Source organism: Protopterus annectens, chromosome 5.part0 (genome assembly GCF_019279795.1).
Source record: "Protopterus annectens isolate FY-2018-M chromosome 5.part0, PAN1.0, whole genome shotgun sequence".
In the NCBI taxonomy this organism is placed as follows: Eukaryota; Metazoa; Chordata; order Ceratodontiformes; family Protopteridae; genus Protopterus; species Protopterus annectens.
This window is the reverse complement of record NC_056735.1, coordinates 165671643-165694581: the sequence shown is the minus strand read 5'-3', so window position 1 is coordinate 165694581 and position 22939 is coordinate 165671643.

The following is a 22939-nucleotide window of genomic DNA, read 5'->3' as shown; positions in this document are numbered from 1 at the left end:
AAAAGGGTTGAAAGAAGGTGAGAGCAAGCTATGGCAATTTTAGCTGGAGGAGTTAGGAAGGCATTTATTCTGTAAAGTGGCCCTAGTTTTTTATTGATGGTTTTGATAGTTTGGTTAACATGTAGGTCAAATTTTAGATTATTGTCTATGATGACACCTAATAGTTTTGTAGATGGGTCAGGGGAGATTATTGTGCCATCATTTGATTTTATGGTAAAGGTGAAAGCGGCAGACTTACGTGTTGGTGAAAATAACAGCATTTTAGTTTTTTTGGGGATTTAGGATCAGATGATGTTCAGAAAGCCAGTTTTCTATTGTATTAAAGGTGGTCTGGGTAGCTGACCATAACTCTACTGGAGATGTGGCTGAGCAAATCAGAGTAGAGACATCAGCATATTGGATACAGCTGACTTTTGGGATGACAGTATAAAGTTCGTTAATGAAGATGGGGAACAGCTAGGGCCCTAGTATAGAGCCTTGTGGTACTCCAAGGGTGTTAGGTAGAAGGTTAGAGAGTTTGTTCTGCCAGAGGACAGCCTACTGTCGACCATTCAGGTAGGATTGAAACCATTGGAGGGCTCCAGTATCTAGACAGAATGTTTGCAGGGTGTGGATTAAAAGTTGGTGATCAACCATATCGAATGCCTTGGAAAGATCCAAAAAGAGGGCTGAGGATATATAATTATTGTTGCGATTATGGTTTATGGTGTTAGTAAAGGCTAGGAAGGCTGAAGTAGTGCTGTGATGAGGATGAAAGCCATGCTGAGTGTCTGCCATAAGGCGATTTTGGATTAGGTGGTGCGTGAGTTGTCTATGAATACATTTTTCAATAATCTTTGCAAGTGGAGAGAGTATAGCTATTGGCCTATAATTGGAGAATTCAGTAGAGCTGCCTCCTTTGTGAAGTGGGATTACATAGGATATTTTCCAGATGGTGGGAATTTTAGCTTCTACTATGGTTCGATTGATTAGTATTGAGACGGGGTAAGCAATAGCATCAGCTGATTTTTGTAAGTACTCGGCAGGGAGTTGATCAGCAGAAAGTGTAGTGGGTTTTAATTTTTTGATCAAGGTACGTATAAGTGAAGTGGCGACTGGTTGGAAGCTGAACTCAAGTAGGTTTCTAGGGGTGCTACTTTCAGGACCAGGGGAGCTAGGAGGTAGTTAGCTAGCTAGGGCTTGAATTGTCTCAGTAAAGAATTGGTTAAAAGTATAAGAAACATCTTCAGGGGTTTTATCAATAGTAGTAGCAGGGATTGGGGTTGAAGTTTGTCCAGGATGTAGTAGATTATTTAAACCTGCCCAAAACTTCTGAGGGTTATTTTGATTTACTGTCTGTAAATTACAGTAGTATTGTTTTTTGTCTTGTAAAATTGATTTTTTGGTTTCGTTCCTGGATTGCCTGTATTTAATGTGATCTTGAGGGTCTTTAGAAGAATGCCATAAAGCCCATGCTTTGTTTCTAAGGGTAATTTTGAGTTTAGACTCTATAGAAAGCCATGGTGCAGTTTTTGCCTTGGTTCTCTTTGAGCAAACAGGTGCATGCAAATCAAGGATCTCAAGGAATTTGTTGTTAAAGTATGCTACTGCTTCCTCTAAGGGGAGGTGTTTTAGAATAGACCAATTACATGAGTTTAGTTCTTGTTGGAATTTGGCAGGGTCAAAGTTTTTATTGTTTCTAACCTTTCTGAGTAAGGGTTGTTGGGAATTAATGGTTTTGTGCTTAATTACATATGTGAGAAGGTGATCGCTTAGGCCATTAAGGACAGTACCAGAGGTGTACAGTTGGGGGTGACTGTTTATTAGTACCCAATCAAGTATACTTTCTTTTTGGTTGGGTTTACCTATCCTTGTAGGGGTTGATATGATTTGTGTAAATGCATGCAGGTTAATATGGGTGGTTGGGGATTCTGAGGAACAGGTGCCCCAGTCTATGTTGAAGTCTCCAAGTAGTAGGGTTTCTTGGGGGTAATGACATGATAGCCAGTGCAGGATATCTTCAAATGTAGAATATATTGTTACCTGGGGGAATGTACATACAGATGATATTAATGCATTTATTTTTATTAAGTTGCAATTTGGTGGCAAGTATCTCTGAGTTATTAATCTGAGGAGGTTGTATTACATCTATGGTGACACTCAACTCAGATTTATAGAGTACAGCTACCCCACCCCCTTCCTCGAAGCATGATCTAGCCTGTGTATGTTGTACCCAGGTGGTAACACTTTATTGTCTTTAGTGTTAGGTTTTAACCAGGTTTCAGATAAACAGAGAATCTCAGGGAGTGGACATCCAGAAGTGCATGCAATTCATGTACCTTGTTATTAATGCTTCTAATATTGAGATGACAGACTAGGAGAGAGTTAGTTGGCCTATTAATTGTAGGTTTGTAGCTTAGATTACAAGTAGAGGGGGTATGTGTATCTGATGTAAGTGGGCCAGGGTTGGGGTGAATATCACCACCAAGTATTAGGTTGAGTCTATACTTGGTGATGAACTTCAGGAATTTGTTTATTAGTTTGTGGTAGTGTTTGGATCTAGAGCTAATATGCCTGGGGCTGAGATGTTGATAGAATGAACAAGATGTTGGATAGGATCTGGTACTGTAAGTATGGTTGAAGGTGGAAGGATTTACAGCCGGGGTGATAGTATGGCCTTTTGGGATGTGAAATCCCGTGAGAAACTGGTTTTCATACAAGGTAAGGAGGTATGGTGTGAACAAGAGAGTTAGTAAAGAGGAGTATATCATTATATGTGATTCAGCTAGTGAGTTAAGGAACTGTTTTACCTGGTGATGCAACACCAGAAGATAGAGTGGTGAGGTAAAGGTACTGGAAGGGGGATGGGAGAATGCCAGATGACAGCTAATAGGTGCTATTAAAATGTAGGTAGTAGAATGGAGGTGGGTGGAATTATCCCAGATGAAAGCAGATAGGATCTAGAAAGTGGGGGAGTGGCTATAGTACTATAAATTTAGAAGTACTGGGGGTGGGAGGGAATTGGGGGCAGGGAGGGGAGCGAAGAGAGCCCGAGTGTAGCGAGGGCGAACGTAGCGGGGCTATTGCAATTTACAAGGTTTGCTAAGGTGTCCTAAAGCTATAAGGTAAGTATTACAGCTCAGTGTAAGAGTCAATTTACTTCAGTTACAGGGGAAGGAGGCAACCACTCCAGTAGAAACAAAGAGCCCTATGGCTGACCAATATGGTGACCTGCTTAATTGCAAAGCACTGTAAGTGAAAGCTTAACAAATGCTTTTTGTGTGTAACCTACTCTGTTTAAATGTTGAGAGAAACTGATTGCAGTCCTGTAGACACCGTTTTGTAGGGAACTGCAGAGTTCAATCTGTTTAAATGTTGAGAGAAACTGATTGCAGTCCTGTAGACACCGTTTTGTAGGGAACTGTAGAGTTCAATCTGTTTAAATGTTGAGAGAAACTGATTGCAGTCCTGTAGACACCGTTTTGTAGGAACTGTAGAGTTCAATCTGTTTAAATGTTGAGAGAAACTGATTGCAGTCCTGTAGACACCATTTTGTAGGGAACTGTAGAGTTCAATCTGTTTAAATGTTGAGAGAAACTGATTGCAGTCCTGTAGACACCATTTTGTAGGGAACTGTAGAGTTCAATCTGTTTAAATGTTGAGAGAAACTGATTGCAGTCCTGTAGACACCGTTTTGTACTGTAGAGTTCAATCTGTTTAAATGTTGAGAGAAACTGATTGCAGTCCTGTAGACACCGTTTTGTAGGGAACTGTGGAGTTCAATCTGTTTAAATGTTGAGAGAAACTGATTGCAGTCCTGTAGACACCGTTTTGTAGGGAACTGTAGAGTTCAATCTGTTTAAATGTTGAGAGAAACTGATTGCAGTCCTGTAGACACCGTTCTGTAGGGAACTGTAGAGTTCAATCTGTTTAAATGTTGAGAGAAACTGATTGCAGTCCTGTAGACACCGTTTTGTAGGGAACTGTAGAGTTCAATCTGTTTAAATGTTGAGAGAAACTGATTGCAGTCCTGTAGACATCGTTTTGTAGGGAACTGTAGAGTTCAATCTGTTTAAATGTTGAGAGAAACTGCAGTCCTGTAGACACCGTTTTGTAGGGAACTGTAGAGTTCAATCTGTTTAAATGTTGAGAGAAACTGATTACAGTCCTGTAGACACCGTTTTGTAGGGAACTGTAGAGATATTTACAAATGACAGAATTATCTACAAAATTCTATCTGGTTAGGCTGGCAGCCTTCACGTATCTTCACACTGGCAACCAAACAAATGCAATTGCATTAGGTTTTTAAATGTATATGTATGTGCATGTTTGTATATTTTTTATATATAAGCATTCTAAAGATGTAGGATATATAATGCTTTGTAATAAATATTTTATTAGTTTGATAGCACTATTAAGTACATGGTCTTGGTATGCATTTATAAATTAATTTGAGGGTATGTTTTGAGCACCCTTTAGGGAAGTTTTTTTAAGGAACTGTTATGCCTTTAAGTTAAAATGGCTAATTGAATTATTGCAGAAATGATGTGATTAGCTGGCCTTGCTCACATGATCTTAATCTAGTTTTATAAAAACTGAAAAAATGTTATAGATTGTACTATGCACTGAAGAAGGGTTTATAGCTGAAAGCTTTGCTGTAATATAGTGTTGGCGTTCTTGGAGTTGGAATTTTTTTCTCCTGTTATTCAGCTTTTATTCTTTAACTTCTGGTTTACCACTACATCAGCCTTTCGTTTGAAGTAAATGAAACAGACAAATGATTTGGGAGATGCAGAAGGAAAGTAATAAAACCAGTAACAATGTGGGACTACAATGCAGTAATTATATTTGTGAAATATGACAGAACAAGAAAATCTGGAAATATTGGACTTTTTCAAAATTTGTTGGATTTGTGGAGGGACTCTAAAGTATATGCCCTACTTCATGTCATTAATGTTCTGAAAAAATACTTTGGGGAGGGGAAGAGAGGAGATAAAGTTAATTGTAAATAAAGAACATATTTTCTTTTCTTAATAATACTTTATTTGTGGTGCATGGTTTTCTTTGCATGCTATTTTAAGTGTAATGGGGATTGTAAACAGGTGCTGTTGTTTTTCTTTTTCTCCCCTCTTCTCTCTTTCTTGTACAGTTTTGAGAAATATAGGAAATGCAGTGATAAAAACAAACAAATAAAATGGAGTCTGGTTTAAAAGGCATAACAAAGTGCAGATTAATGTGCTTTTTCATTCTTCTTGCATGGGGAAATAACTGAATTAAGAACCTTTGATTCGTTTTAAGAGAGAGCAAGTAAATGAAAAAGAATATTGAATATTATGAGGCTTTTATTCCTAGCAAAGGCGTGTATACTTAGTAGCAATTCTGCAGCTGGCTCACACATCTGCATGGAGACAGCCTACTAAAGATAAATTGGAGATAGTCTGGTGGAAGGGGACTGGCTAAGGGAAAAGACAAACAAAAGAGAAATTGGCTAGGACATAATGTTCTCTGAAAATAATCAGGGGTTTTCCCAGCTGTGAGAGTTTAAAGATAAGATGAAGCCAATTAGACTTGAAGTAAAGTTTATTTCAGTTTTTTAATGCAATGGGATACTAATATAAACAGGTGCTTTTCTTTTTTTCCCTTCCACTCTCTTTTTCTTTGTTCAGTTTCAAGAAATGTAAGCACTGCAATAAAAAGGGGGGGAGAAGGGAGGAAGGGTTGGGTTAAGAGAGTATGGCAAAAGAAAAATCAGTATGCTTTTTCCCCTGCTTAAATAGAGAAATGACTGGGTTAAGACCCTAGGCATTATCCAGTAATAAGTTAATTACAAGCATGTAAATTAAAATAAATATTGAACATTATAAGACTTTCTGGTAAACAAAGTACTCTTAGCTGTTATGTGTCTGGTTTATATGTCACTAGAAGACAATTTGATAAAGAGAAGTGGCTTGGAGAAAGTATTTACTGAAAGCATTCAAGTGTTTTCTCAGCTGGGAGAGCTATAAAGATAGACAAAATCAAATATCAGTAACTAATAGCACAGGCTGTACCATGCATCATAGCATGACAAATCTTTCTTTTTAGTTAACTCTAGCTTGTCTGTGTGGCTATCAAATTAGAAATGTTGTTCTTATTAGGAAACAAAAACCTTAGTAATTGAAGATGTACATAGTTGTGTGTGTTATTATTAAGTTAATAGGTTTTAGGTTTTTTGGGGAGAGTTGTTTATTCTGTTTGAGGGCTTTCAAAAGCAAAAAGTTATGTAAGATGTGTCATAGGTGCAAATAGATATGAGAAGAAGCAACTGTATAAAGTACAATACACTGTATAAAGTACAGTACACTCTATCACTCTACTACTCTTAACTATTGTAACCCACTTAACCTCCTATCACATCCATCTAAATGAATCCACCTCCCCTCACTCCACCTCCATCCACTACCAACCAACATCATCACCAGTAAACTTCCACGTATGTAGCTCCATATGTAACATATCAGTATTTCACCATATACAGGTTTCCCTTCTCCCTCATCATAATATTTCCAGTAAATCTGCACTCTGTAACAAACAAATAGCCACATTCCTTAAAACTATACTCAGCTTAGTTAACAAACTATCCCTTAGTGATGACATTCACCCAAACCCTGGCCCAACACACAGTCAACATAGATCACCCACTCAAACTATCATACATTCACAACCAACTCCCCTCCATATTACAACCATCCCTCCTAAGACCAAATCTGACATCTTTCTATTGAATATTAACATAATAAGCATAAACAATAAAGTACACAAACTGCGTGCCAATCTCACCCTCTGTAATCCAGATATTCTACTTCTCACCATAACATGACTAAAACCATCCACAACCAACAATGAAATACTACCCCCAGGATATAACCTCATATGGACAGATAGACTTCCTTAGATGAAAAACACCCAACCCCCAATAACACCGAAGTTATATCCATCAAACTAAAGGTAAACCCTAAAAAGCATATATACATAATAGGACTCTGTATACCCTCAGGGGATAATGTACAACCCTTAGAAAACATACTACATTGGTGTAGTGCAACTGTACCTCAAGGGACTATTATTACGGGTGATTTTCATATTGACTGGTTACACTGCATCTCCTCAAACCCACAAATTGCATAAACCTGCACGGCTTCACACAACTTATCCGAACACCCACTAAAATCAATAAACCAAGTAACAAATATTCCTCACTAGACTGGATACCTATAAATAGGCTCAAACTATACGCTTGCTTTGATTGTCTGCCAGACAGTCTCAGTGACCACTACCCAACCTATCTACTAAGGAACCGAGCCAACTAACCCAAACAAACATTTAAACAAGTAAGAAACAAAAGAAAACCTAAACTCCACCAACCTTATAGATATTCTAAAACACTGTAACTGGACACCTCTGAAAGTTCTACCCCCACAGGATGCAATTGACAACTTTAACTCTACCTTCCTATCTATACTAAACTCTCAAGCCCCCAGTAGAAATATATGTGTCAAATCATGTCATGCCCCATGGTTAACAAAAGAAATGTTGTCAATACTTAAATCGAGAGACAAAACAAGGTAACATGGAACAAAACTAAATCCCAGCCCACCCTACTATACTACTGGGAACTTAGAAATAAAGCAAAGCAGCAAATTAAAAAAGACAAACTAAATTACTACACCGAGATACAAACAAAGAATTGCAATAATCCTCAAAAATTCTGGTCAGTCATAAATAACATACTATAACCAGATAAATAACATACTATAACCAGGCAAAGTCAGGACACTTCCTCCAAATACTACTAATAACTCGAATGATACAGCCACCCCATTCAATAAATACTTTACTGAAACTATACTAGCCCTAGCCAATAACCAAACACCCTCAGTAACCTCAACTGCCCTTACCTCTGTCTCTCCCAACACTAAATCCAACTTCTCCCTGCAACCCATGCCTACAGAGACAATCAAAAAAATAATTAAGAAGCTAAAACCTACCACTTTAGCTGCAGATAACCTGCCTGCTGAGTTCCTAAAACTAACTGCAGATGGGATAGCATACCCTGTATCAATTCTTATCAACAGATCCATAACTGATCATAATGTCCCTGCCATCTGGAAAATCTCACACATTATACCACTCCATAAAGGTGGTTCATCAACAAAACTCACCAACTACCATCCATTGCAATATTGTCACCCCTATTCAAAATTCTAGAAAGGATCATTCACATGCAAGTCTCTGATTACCTGCATACTCACAAACTACTAACCAACACTCAGCATGGCTTCAGTGCTTTTCACAGTACATCTACAGCACTAATGGCATTTACCAACACTGTCAACTATCATAGGATAATAACAAGTATGTATCGTCCATCTTCCTCGACCTATCAAAAGCCTTTGATATGTTTTTCCACAACAAACTACGAAATGTACTTTCCAAACTAAACTTTTGCCATAATACTCTTGCCTGGTTCCAGGACTACCTGACTGGTCACCAGCAAGCAGTCTCTTAGCAACAGACTTTATCCCCTCTCCTACTAGTGACAATGGGTGTTCCCCAAGGCTCAATCTTAGGCCCATTACTCTTGTCTATATTTACTAATAGCCTACACACTTCAACCCCACTAGCCTCTCTCATCCACTATGCGGATGATTTAACAGTAATATGTTTTGCCCCCACAATACAACAACTGCACACCCTTACTCAGCAATCCTTCCTAGCAGTTGAAACCTGGATTACTAATGCACAACTAATTTTAAATCCCAAAAAACAAAACTTATGATATTCCTCAACATTATGTCACTAAATAACATCACTATCTCCCCAACTTCACACACCAAACTCTTAGGTGTGGAAAATGACAGCAATCTAAAGTTTGATATTCACATTTCAAAAACAGTTTAAAAAGTGCAAAAAAAATTAGGAATCCTATATAGAAACAAACAGTACTTCACCAAAAATACTAAAGCTACCATTGCCCAATCCCACTTAATTTCAACTTTACTATATGCAGCTCCCATACTCACAAACCTAAAAACAACTGAGCTTGCAAAATTTGAATCCTGCTATAACAATATTGCTAAATTTGTTTCAAACTTACCAGCTAGAGCCCACCACTGTGATGTTCTCAAACAACTCAACTATCTTGAGCTCCCACACATCCTTCATTACAACCAGTTAACTATGGCACATAAAATACTATATGAACCTGAGAAAGTACCTGCCCTACAAACCTTAGGTCAATCCTATACCACCAGTAGAACACTAAGATCCACTGGCAAACAACTTATAAAAGTCAATACAAGCAAAAAACAAGCAGGGCACTCCATCTTCTCAAACTATATTGGAAAAATCTGGAATGCTTTACCAGAAAACATTACTTGTATTACATCTACTGTCCACGTTAAATCAACCCTAAAACAACACCTGTTGAACAGATGGCTGTGCCCTTGTTCCACCCCTGACTAATCCTCTCCTCTCCTATCACCACTAGCCTGATCTGAACCAACCATAACCACTAGCCCTATCTAACATATAGGCTCTACCATACTAACACCACTCAAACTTCTGAATTTAAAATCTGAGGACATTCAGAATTAAGCTTAACACGTATTCTCTTCAGCTACTGCCTAGGAAAGACATTATATAGTAAAACACTATGTTTCTGTACTGCTCATTCATATGTATGTTCCAATATTATGATTCTAAACTAAGATATTAACCACAAATGTAGTCTATGTACATCCTGACCTTTCAAATATATTATGTAGTAGAACTCTATGTTGCTGTACTGCTTATTCATATGTAAATGTGTTCTAATGTTATGATTCTTAAACTAATGTTTTAACTACAAATGTAGACTGTGTACAATCTGACCTTACAAATATGCTATCCAGAATGACTAATACTAACTGTATGTAAACTACCTGTATGAAAAATAACTGTATGTTAACCATCAATATATGTTACCTCTGTTCATCTTTTGTTTCATGTGGAGCTTTTGTCCCTGGGCCTCTGCTGAAAATGGACATGTGTCAATCGAACTCTACCGGTAAACAAATGTAAAATAAAATAAAATAAATAAAAGACCAACTTGCCAAAGAGTATATGCATGTAACATAAAAGTTGGAACTAAATATTTAACAAAAAAAGCAGTTGTATATAAAAGGTGGTAAAAATAACTATACAAGAAAATGATGCTTTCTGTAATGTCTTTCAATCTGAATGGTCTTATAGATAAATATAAAAAAAGATAGTGAAATATAATAAAAATGTAGAGTGCAAATAGCTATGTCACAGGAGACATAGCTAGAAAGAGCTGAACATGTAAATTTACTAAAGAAAGGTTTTCAGGATGGTTATTCAGTGGAATGTCTGGGGCAAAAGAAAAGAGGAGTACTTACATTAATTGCAAGAGGAGCTCCAATACTGATAGAAGAGGAAAAAAAGATAACAATTGAAGATATATAGTACTAAGGGGCTACTGGCTAGGGAGGAGGATTAAACTGGCATGCATTTATATTCCACCTAAAACTGCTATAATGGAGCTTAAGAAAAATTGTGAGAGAAATAATCAGCTTTCAGCAAGAAATATTATTTATAGATGGAGACTGGAATTTAGTTTGCAACAGTGAAGATGTGTCTGTGGGGCCTAGAAGGGAAAATATAGCAAAGGAGGGTACATTTTTGAAGAAATTTATGAAAATGTTTGGTACGTAAGATGTGAATTCAGTACTAGGAGTTCAGAGTGAATTTATATATTATTCACTAGGATACAAAAACTGGGCTAAGCTAGACAGAATTTCTAACTCACAGGAACATATGCATTTAATTGAAGGTCTTAAAATGCACCTAGTAACTATTTCAGATCATGCACCAATAATAACTAAAATAAAAATGCAAGGTAATGGAATAAAAATGAGACACTGGTGCTTTCCCACCTATTGTTTGAAAAGAGAGGAATTTAAGAGATGGGTCTTGGAATTAATTCAGGAACTACTAGAGTAGATAGAAATTTCTTCTGAAAATATAGCTAGGGAGTGGGATAAAATTAAAGTGGAGTTTAAAACTAGGGTGGAAATAAATGAAAGAGAGATATGGTTAAGAAGTAACAAGAATTATTTAGAGGGACTGACAAATGTTAAAGTATTGCAAAATAGGGGGATTCTCTCAGAACAAGAAAAGTTGCAACTGCAGAATGCTAAACAGAAAATAAGGGATTGCCTCGACAATATGCACAAGTTTAGAAAGATTGCTGTTAAGCAACTGCTTTTTTTATAATAATTCTACAGCACAAAAATGTTTAGCACAACAATGTAGGCAACAGAAAGTGGAAAGGGTTGTCACCAAGCTTAGAGAGCCTATAACAAGGAAGATAACAACAGATCCAGTAGAAGTATTAAGAAATATTTCGGAAATTTTATGAAAATCTGTATAAAGCAGAGAAATACAGAAATCAAGAAAAGGTACAAATGGAAATGTTTATGGAAGTATTAAATATGCCAAGGTTAGAGGTAGATGAGGCTCAATTACTAACAGTTAGGGTAGGAAGAGATGAGATAAAAATGGCTATGTATAACTAATCTACAGAAAAGTCCCCAGGAATAGATGGTATTCCTGTGGAAGTTTGGAAGCTAGGAGGGCAAAACTGACAAAGATCTGGAAGCTTTTGTTTAACAGTATTTTTAGAGGAGGAGAAGTACCAACATCCTGGAAGAAGGCAGTTGTAATGGTAATACCTAAAGAAGGTAAAGATTCATTGGATCCAGATTCATACAGGCCTATTTCAATACTAAACCATGATCATAAAGTGTTTATGTCTATAATGGCTAAAAGAATGGCAAACATGATGCCAAAATTGATAGATATGGATCAGTGTGGTTTTGTGAAGGGGAGGCAAACACTTGACAATATTAACAGAACATTGATGATCCAGAGGGAAGCAGAATGTAAGAAAGTACCACTTTTATTGGTGGGTCTTGATGCAGATAAAGCATTTAACAGAGTAGACTGGGACTTCATGAGCAAGGTAATGGAAACATTTGCTTTCTCTGACACAATTATAAGGTTGATTAGGAGTACATATGAGGGATCGGAGGTGAAAATTAAAGTGGGTGGGGTCTTCTCTGATAACATATGCTTGAGTAGATGAACCAGGCAGCGTTGTCCACTTTCCCCTTTGTTGCTTGCATTATATTTAAAACCACTGGCAAAGAAAATAAGGGACTCAGAAATTCAAGGATATAATTGCTATGATTGTCAGGAAAAGCTGACTCTATTTGTAGATGATATTATTTTATACATGACAAAGCCAGAAAGGGACATTACAGTGTTGTGGAACATTTTAAGACAGTGTCACATCTTCTTGGGATACAAAATTAATGAAGCTAAAACAATGGCAGTAGCGGTAAATTTTGTACCCACACATGAACTGGTCAACCAATATCCGTATTTATGGGGACATGGTAGAATGAAGCATTTAGGAGTATGGATTAGACATGACTCTGTTATGGCAGCTAAGGATATATGGGAAGAGACTAAATATAATACAAAAACTGAGAAAATGGAAGCTTTGTTATATGGATATGGATACTAAGATACAAGCAATTAAAATGTTTTAGTCCTTTTAGTCTTATACACAGGTCAATCATTTTATTTTTATTTATTTTTTATTTTACATTTGTTTACCGGGCTAGTCCAACTGGATACATTTCCATTTTCAGCAGAGGCCCAGGGAGAAAAGCTCCACATTGAAGTTAATACAAACAAGTCATTTACATAAAGAAAGTAAGTAGTTAGTAAAATACAAACAGAAATAAGGTTTAATCTAGAGTATACTAGTTGAAAATATATACTGTGAAGGACACTTACTCTAATTTTCTTTACAGTACAAGATAGGGGAGTTTATACTTTATTAAAACATTCATGACGAGTATAATTGATTAAGTATAAACCATAGAGAGTTCTATATTAATTCATATCAGAGGCTAATTAACAAGGGTGTTTTAGAGATAGTCTACTCAAGGAGAGTGAGTAGAGAGAGGTAAGAGAAGGTGATTAAGGGAAGAGTAATTAGTAGAATCATAAGATTAGTCAGGATTGATGCATGGGCTTAGCCAGAGTGTTTTTAGATGTTGTTTGAGCTTTTGTTTAAAGAGGAAGGGTGACGAAGTAGAAGTTAGAGTGGTAGGTAGAAGATTCCAGTATTTACCTATGGTGTTGGAGAAAAGTGAGTCACCTGCTATGTTATTGGACTTAGTTAACTTCACAAGAAGTTTATTAGAGGAGCGTAAAGAATTTAGGTTATAATAGGGAGAAATAAGGTCAGAAAGTATAGGGGTATTTTTGGTTGGTGAAATATCCTATGAACAAAGGTAAGATATTTTTATCAAGCAGAGGAGAAGCTGTGGATAGCAATTAAAAAAGAGTTGAAGGATTTTATCTGGGAAAGGAAGACAGCAAGGGTCAAGTGGGATAAGCTGCTTCTTCCAGTAGAACAAGGCAAACTAGGATTACCCAATTTGAAGGGGTATTATAGAGCAACACAGTGTCACATCTTATTGGGATACAAAATTAATGAAGCTAAAACAATGGCAGTAGTGGTAAATTTTGTACATACACACGAACTGGTCAACCAATATCCGTATTTATGGGGACATGGTAGAATGAAGCATTTAGGAGTATGGATTAGACATGACTCTCTTGTGGCAGCTAAGGATATATGGGAAGAGACTAAATATAATACAAAAACTGAGAAACTGGAAGCTTTGTTATATGGATATGGATACTAAGATACAAGCAATTAAAATGTTTTAGTCCCTTTAGTCTTATACACAGGTCAATCATTTTATTTTTATTTATTTTTTATTTTACATTTGTTTACCGGGCTAGTCCAACTGGATACATTTCCATTTTCAGCAGAGGCCCAGGGAGAAAAGCTCCACATTAAAGTTAATACAAACAAGTCATTTACATAAAGAAAGTAAGTAGTTAGTAAAATACAAACAGAAATAAGGTTTAATCTAGATTATACTAGTTGAAAATATATACTGTGAAGGACACTTACTCTAATTTTCTTTACAGTACAAGATAGGGGAGTTTATACTTTATTAAAACATTCATGACGAGTATAATTGATTAAGTAAGTATAAACCATAGAGAGTTCTATATTAATTCATATCAGAGGCTAATTAACAAGGGTGTTTTAGAGATAGTCTACTCAAGGAGAGTGAGTAGAGAGAGGTAAGAGAGGGTGATTAAGAGAAGAGTAATTAGTAGAATCATACGATTAGTCAGGATTGATGCATGGGCTTAGCCAGAGTGTTTTTAGATGTTGTTTGAGCTTTTGTTTAAAGAGGAAGGGTGACGAAGTAGAAGTTAGAGTGGTAGGTAGAAGATTCCAGTATTTACCTATGGTGTTGGAGAAAAGTGAGTCACCTGCTATGTTATTGGACTTAGTTAACTTCACAAGAAGTTTATTAGAGGAGCGTAAAGAATTTAGGTTAGAATAGGGAGAAATAAGGTCAGAAAGTATAGGGGTATTTTTGGTTGGTAAAATATCCTATGAACAAAGGTAAGATATTTTTATCAAGCAGAGGAGAAGCTGTGGATAGCAATTAAAAAAGAGTTGAAGGATTTTATCTGGGAAGGGAAGACAGCAAGGGTCAAGTGGGATAAGCTGTTTCTTCCAGTAGAACAAGGCAAACTAGGATTACCCAATTTGAAGGGGTATTATAGAGCAACACAGTTAAGGCTCTTATAAATAGCACAAGCAGAAAACTTTAACTCAAAGTGGAAAGGAATGATGATGATAAAGGGGGAAGCTCAAGAAACAAGGAGAGATTGGGATTTTGGATGCAGACTCTTAAGGAGAACAACAGAAATCATACAGAGTATGATAATTCATAAAATAGCAGAGAGTATTCTAAGAACTAAACCAGCACGAGAATGGAGAAAATAGATTCTGCCGATAGGGATGACTATAGTTAGGAATACAGATAATAGGCAAGAGGGGGCTGGAAACTGGCAAAGGAACCAAGGTATTGGGAGCAAATAACTAGAAAGGGAAATGTAATAGAATGTGAAGAGGCCAATAATTTATTTGGACTGCCTTCCCTATCAAGGATTGATGTCAGAGTATAGGCAAAGAGAAATAAACAGGGGGTCCTAAATGAAAGACCAGCACTGGTAGAGTTTTTAATAGAATCTAGAACAGAAGCTGCTGTTAAAAAAGGAATAATTCGTACAGCATATAAAATATTGCTTGATAATGATAAGAATCAAGCAGAGGAGCTTAGAAAGGATTGGGAAGAGAGATTGGATAAGCAAGTCACACAGAGACAATGGGGGGATATATGTACATCTCCCAAATATGCAGCAAAGTCTAGAAGATTTAGGATCTTTGCCTGGAAGTGTTTATATATGTATTTTTATACCCCAAGTAGTCTCCAAAGAATTTTTCCTCAGGTGGATACCAAATGTTGGAGGTGTGATGGGCAAGAAAGAGGTGGCTGGAAACATATTTTTTGGGAGTGTAATGAGCTGGTAGACATTAGGGATTCCCTGCAGACTGCTCTGTCAGAGATGCTGGGTGAGCAGATTGGATTGACTGGGGAGATGATTTTTTTGAGCTGTGACACAAAGTTGGAATTGCCTTGACATGGTAAAGTCTTGCTGAGTCTAATTATGATGGCTGCCAAAAAAGCAATTACTAGAAAATGGAAATCAAAATCTAGACCAACTGTACTAGAAGTAATGAATATAGTAAGAGAGATTAAACAACTGAAATTGGAATTTTTAGAAAAGGAAAGGAGCAAACTACATAGGAAAAAGTGGGAATTGTGGGAAAAATATATGCAGAGCAGGAATTAGGTTTAAGAGGCAGGATTTGAATGAGCCACATAATGCTTAACTGACAATGACTGGCTATATTATAAGTGATGTATAATGTTTGCAACTACAGATGTTTCAGTGGTGTCTGTGATGTATAATGTTTGCAGCTAAAGTGGTGTCAGTGTTTGTTTTTCATTTATATAAATGCAAGATTGCCTATGTCATAAGCGATAATTTAATAAAGATGTTTATTGAAAAAAATATTTTCACTTATTATAATTGGGTACCCTTGTAAGAGCCTTAGAGTAGCTGGCTTTGGAGTGTTTGGTGGCAGTAACTACCTTATAGTCTGGTCAGAAGGGGGAATAGCTAGTAAATCTGTGCCAGCCTTTCCCAGGTGTGTGTGTGTGTGTGTGTGTGTGTGTGTGTGTAGGGGGTGAAAATCAAATCTCAAAGAGTGTGTGTATGTGTATGTGTGTCAGCTGTTTGGAGCAGGGACACGATGCACTGGTTTGACAGAGATTTGTCTTGGACACTCGGCTGAGGACTGAACTCTATAGCTGTGCCAGTGGGGAGTCTTATTAGTGGAGTTGGAGGGAGACAGAGAGAGAAATTCAGATGCCAGACTGAGTCTATTCCAGATGTGCTGTTAAGAGAAATTGGGCTTGATGCAGAGAGCTTCATCTGGAAATAGTGTGTGTATCTACTTTTGTTCCAAGTGAACGTCCCTTTCCAGTGTCAAATGGTGAGGATTCATGCTCCTTGATTACTGGCCCTGAGAGGGGACGTCACACCCTTTTAACCCCATCATCACTAAAGAACACATTCTTAAGGTGTTATCAAAAAACAAAAAACTTCATCCCTGGGACCTGACATCATTCCTAGGTGCTTAACAAACACCATTAAACAAGCTCTTGATTAACCTCTACTTAAATTATTTAACCTAAGCAGAGGCACAGGCTATGTACTTGAATCCTGGCACACTGCTTTAGTGCTGCTCCCCCATAAGGTGACCTGAATCCTGGCACACTGCTGTTGTGCTGCTCCTCCATAAGGGTGACCTGAATCCTGGCACACTGCTGTAGTGATGCTCCTCCATAAGGGTGACCTGAATCCTGCACACTGCTGTAGGGCTGCTCCTCCATAAGGGACACCTGAATCCTGGAAGACTGCTGTAGTGATGCTCCTCCATAAGGGGGACCTGAATCTTGGCACACTGCTGTAGTGATGTTCCTCCATAAGGGGGACCTGAATTTTGGCACACTGCTCTAGCGATGCTCCTCCATAAGGGGGACCTGAATCCTGACACACTGTTGTTGTGCTGCTCCTCCATAAGGGTGACCTGAATCCTGGCACACTGCTGTAGTGATGCTCCTCCATAAGGGTGACCTGAATCCTGCACACTGCTGTAGGGCTGCTCCTCCATAAGGGACACCTGAATCCTGGAACACTGCTGTAGTGATGCTCCTCCATAAGGGGGACCTGAATCTTGGCACACTGCTGTAGTGATGTTCCTCCATAAGGGGGACCTGAATTCTGGCACACTGCTCTAGCGATGCTCCTCCATAAGGGGGACCTGAATCCTGGCACACTGCTGTAGTGATGGTCCTCCATAAGGGGGACTTGAATCCTGGCATACTGCTGTAGTGCTTCTTCTCCATAAGGTGACCTGAATCCTGCACACTGCTGGGGTAATGCTCCTCCATAAGGTGGACCTGAATCTTGGCACACTGCTGTAGTGAAGTTCCTCCATAAGGGGGACCTGAATCCTGGCATACTGCTGTAGTACTGCTTCTCCATAAGGTGACCTGAATCCTGCACACTGCTGTAGTGATGCTCCTCCATAAGGGGGACCTTTTACAGACCCTGGAAATTACAGGCCAGTCAACCTTACAAGTCTCATCTGTAATGTTATGAGGTGTATCATAACTGATCTCATCAACTGTCATTCCAGAAATCTCATTAGGCTTGATCCCCAAACATCTGGCTTCATCAAAGGGAGCTCACAGCTCTTCACACTTGTTAACTTCTTTGAGAGGGTCATAGACACTGCTTTGCCAGATGTGATCTTTACCTGTCACCTCTTGGCTTTCAGTTACTGGCAAAGGTACTTACCTCCCCATAGTGCATTTTTAGGCAATGTCATAACTACAAAATTCCTGATGCAAAAAATGCACTAGAGACAAACTCAAGATTATGCTGCTTAATGCTGGGAGTCTAAATCAGAAACGTCACTCACTGGAAGGCCTCCTTACCATGGAAGATGCCAGTTTCTGTGCAGTCACAGAGACATGGTTCAAGGCAGAAGAGAACACCCCGGCCAAGCAAGGCTACAATGCCTTCCACACATTCAGACCGCAAAATGAGCATGAAAGAACAAAACGCGGTTATACAACAAGAGGAAGAAATTAATGCACAAGAACAAAAGGGAACTGACTCAGCAGAGAAAGGACATGCAAGATGTCTAGTAAAGTCCTCTAAAGCCAATTATGAAGCTAAACTAGCTTCCCTAGTTAAGGATAATCACAAGGCATTCTTTAGCTATGTCAAAAATCTAAAAGAGAAGGCTCAGCTTTGTGCCAGTCTAGTAATGGACAGTACTCATACTGACCCTGAGGATATCACCAACCTGCTAGCAGACATATTTGGTACAAACTTCATCACCCTGTCCCCACCAAACATACCCCAAAGCATACCTGTCACCAGTCCTGTACCTAGTATTGCCAAACAGCAGGTCATAACCACACTCTCCATGACCAAAACACAGCCTCTATGGGACTGGATAACATCCCAGGCTGCCTACTAAATGGTCTAAAACAGGAACTAGCATAACCACTTCTAGTCTAAGTACTAGCTTTGTCCGGCAGAGTTGAAAACAGCAACAGTAATTTCCTTGCAAAAAAGGTCCATCAACCGGCCTTGGGAACTATAGATCCATAAGCCTAACCAGCCTTATCTGCAAGGCCATGGAGAGAATAATCATGGACCTTATCAACAAAGACATAGGTGACCTTCAAACTCTTGACCCAACCTAATCTGGCTTTGTTAAGGGAAGATAATGCTTATTAAACCTGGTGGACTTCTTCGAGATTGTCACCAAAGCCCTGGATAAAGGCAAAACAGTGCTTTCAGCCTATCTTGGCTTAACCAAGGCTTTTGACACAGTTCCCCACTCAGACATCATTGAGAAACTCACCCAGCTGGGAATTAATCTATATGTCACTAGATGGGTAGTCAACTGGCTTACCAACAGAACACATACAGTCAGAGTTGGAGATTCCACCTCTACCAGCAGACTAGTTACCAGTGGTGTACCACAAGGGTCTGTGCTGGGCCCCTACTGTTTGGAGTTTATTTCTCAGAAGTCCAGGTGAAAACAAATGGCCTATGACTTACCAAAGTCGCCTATGACTGCAAACTGGATGCAGTCATTGAGTCCTCAATAATACTGACATACTGCAAAAAGGGCTTACATAGGCAAATGATTGGTGCCAAAGCCACTGACTTAAACTAAACACAAAAAAGTCTTATCATCCCTTTCTGCAAAGGGGAAGTCCCTGCAAATTACAATATTAACAGTACCTCCCCTTAGCTCATACCCTGTGGTGAGAGACTTGGGAACAAAGGTTGATAGCAACCATAACTTCGATCACCATGTATACACAGTGGTAAGTAAGGCCTTCTACATTGCACATCTCATAAGTAAGGGAATTGTTTCCAGAGCTAAGGATGCTATAACTCCTATGTACTCATCCCTCATCAAACCACTAACAGAGTACAATGCTCCCTTCTGTACATACCTCACCAGACACCTGCAGCATCTGGAGAGACCTCAGAGGTTTCTCACCAGGAAAATTCAGGGTCTTCTTCACATGACCTTCATGGACAGATTGAAGGCCCTATCACTGTCCTTTCTATCTTATATGCTGATGAGAGGCAACTTGTGCCTGGCCTATAGAGCAGTCTCGGACCCTGCTGTAATGGAAATGCTGCACATTCATAAATCAAATGGAACAAGATTCACTTGCTCTAGGGATCTTAACCTAGCCTGCAACATTAGCAGGACATGCTGGAGAGACAGATATGTCGCCCAGAGATTGCTACTCCTCTGGAACAAACTCCCAGTTCACATAAAACAACTATATGGGATACTGTAAATTTACTCTGGGAGGATGTCACCTATGTCCGTCTTGGCTAAGGGCAGTCAGTGCTGATCAAAGACTCACAGTGCAAATATAGAGCATACAACATGGTCAATAAGGAAACAGCGGTATAACATAGCTAGGCTTAAAAGGCCCTATGGCCAATAATCTAGTAACCGCCTAAGAACCTATGAATTTATGGAGGGTGTCAACAGTGGTCATATAGTGCATACAGCTTATCTTGATCTGACCAAAGCATTCAGTACCATACCTATGCTGGTATTATATCCAAACCACCAGCTTTAAACACAGATCCTTCTGTGGTTAGATAGATAGCCACTTGGCTAAAAGACAAAACCCATGAAGTTTGAGTAGAAGTTACATCTTCAAATAGTGCAAGGTAACCAGTAGGGTCTCACAAGGGATCTAAACTGGGTCTGCTCCTATTCAAAATCTACTTCTCTGATCTCAAAACTGACAAACAGCACCTTTGATTAACCAGGTTTGCAGATGACTGCAAGCTGGAAGTAAATGGCAAGACACCTTTAGATACCTGTACTCTTCAGAAACAGACTACCTTAGTTAATACTTGGTATAAAGAAAATGGTCTTAAATCAAATGTGAAAAGTATATTGTTTCTTTTCGAAAATAACTATTGCTCACAACAAACAGCATATATAAAACAATCCCTTACTAAAGAAAAAAGTAGTCAGAGATCTGAGAATCTGGCTTATCATTTTCCGTCTTTCAATCATCATGTGACAACTGTAGTCACAAAATCTGTCTTTTTATCTTGTCTAATAGCCAAATTATATTTCATCCAGATTGAAGTATGTTATTATCGCCCATATGCATCACTAATTACATACTTCATGAAGTACAGCATGCCCTTTGGTATGTCCCTTACTTGATATATTAACAAGTTTGAAAAATCCCATAGGTTTCTAATTAAAAATTATCTCTGGTCTTAAAATTCTGATTTGCCAGGACAGACTGGAAGCTCATTCGTGGGACTCTGTGTCCTATAGATTTTTACAGGGTGATCTATGCCTCACTTACTGCACTATAAAAAAACCAGAGGTCCTTGCCCTTCTATATCTCAGTAAGTCTAACTTCTCAGCTAACACCAGAATCACAGTGTAAGATTATGCTCAACAGGGTTTTAAGGTTAAAAGTAACTTTACTACAAATATGCAACATAAATGAGGTATAAGATAAAGCTTGCTTAAATGTAGAAATAGAGTTTAGCAATATGTGATCAGTATCCATACTAAATGACTGTGACTTGGAAAATAAAGAATCTGCTGAATGGACATTTTTTTCCTTACAAACATGGTGTATGCAAGAGTAAAAATGCAAAATCTGCTTTTAAAGAGCACTGTGATAATGTGTTTCCATAAAACCATGTTTTTCTGCATTTGGCACAAGAACAGATGTTCTTATACAAAGCTACAAATAGAATACTAAAGACAAATAACAGGATGTTCACACTGTGAGAAAAGTTGAAAAATAATATCATTAAGTCAGCAGTTTGCATCAGCATCTGCAACAATCAGTATTGTTTCTACATGATGAGCAATTATCCAAAATAGAATACCAAGAGGAAATGTATATGTATGTGCATGACTAAAATTGTATATAAAGATCTGTATTAATCCAATTATGTTAGGGGTATTGGTAGGGACACATTTGTCCCGAGGTAAATGTTATATCTCTCACATCATCTGTACTATATGAGAAGTAAAGTGGAACAGTACTTTAAGCTGCAACGTTAGTCCATCTGGTTTATTATAAAAAGTTATTTGTTACTGCTCTAAGTTGATGCTGCAAAGTATATTCTCTCATCAGTGTATATTCTGCAAGTTTCTGTATGCAACAGACTGTGAATGCAAATATAACCAGACTTTGATTTCAGCAGAATCCAGACAGCAAGACTGAGTGTCTTAAGAAGACTTCAAATCCATCACAGTAAGCAGCTCCATATAATTTTTCAATGGCAAGCTAGCCTGCATTTGAACCTAAAATCTGCATTCAAACACAGGGAGAGTGATGGTAAGCCCTGCAGAGGGTCACTTCAGTCAAATTGCAGTAACTAACATTTGTACATATGTGTAAATCCTAAACAGAAGTATTCCAGTTTATGCAGATTAAAGTAGTAAAGTTTTTTTAGATGTCTAAATCCAGTGAGATTAGTTCAGGAAAGTTACAGTGCCATAAATTCTAAAAGAAAAGGTGGATATCTACTTTGTACAGCAGTCCGCTGCCTGTTGTGCTTCACCAGCTTCTCAAGTGACTCTGAAAAAATTTCAACCATCAGCAACAACAGCCTGATCACCTGTTTTTTTTTTTGCTAACTGGTGAGACTTTTTTCTCTGTGTCACATTTTAGTATGGATGCTATTAGACAATTTGCACATTATTAGACAGTTTGGATGTTATTAGACAGTATGGATATCAGTAGACATAATTCATGCAGGAGTAAACCAGGCTTTAGTAAATTGCAATTTGCTATACACAGCACATTAGTAAATGTAACACCTTATCATGGCAGGTTGATAGTATGGCATTATGCAAATGTATTACAATATTTGACTGGTATCTCAAAGAAAGCCATGTGGGGTATGACAAATGTTTATTGTGTGATTCAACAACAACTGCATTTTGTGTATTATGCCATAAAAAGTATTGCATCATTTTGCTAAAACATAGACTGTGAAGACAGATCTGTTCATGATACAGAATTAACTAAGGGTAAAGTGTTTCTATTATATTCAGATGTTGAACAGTTATGTCCTGTCACCATATGAGTCAAATCAGCTACTGACAAGACCTCTAGTACATTTTGTTCCAAAAGAATGTAATAAACTTCTAAAAGACAGACACAATGAGTTCAGGAAGTTTAGACAAGTTATACATACATCTTTTCAAAAGTGCATAGGAGTATCAAATTCA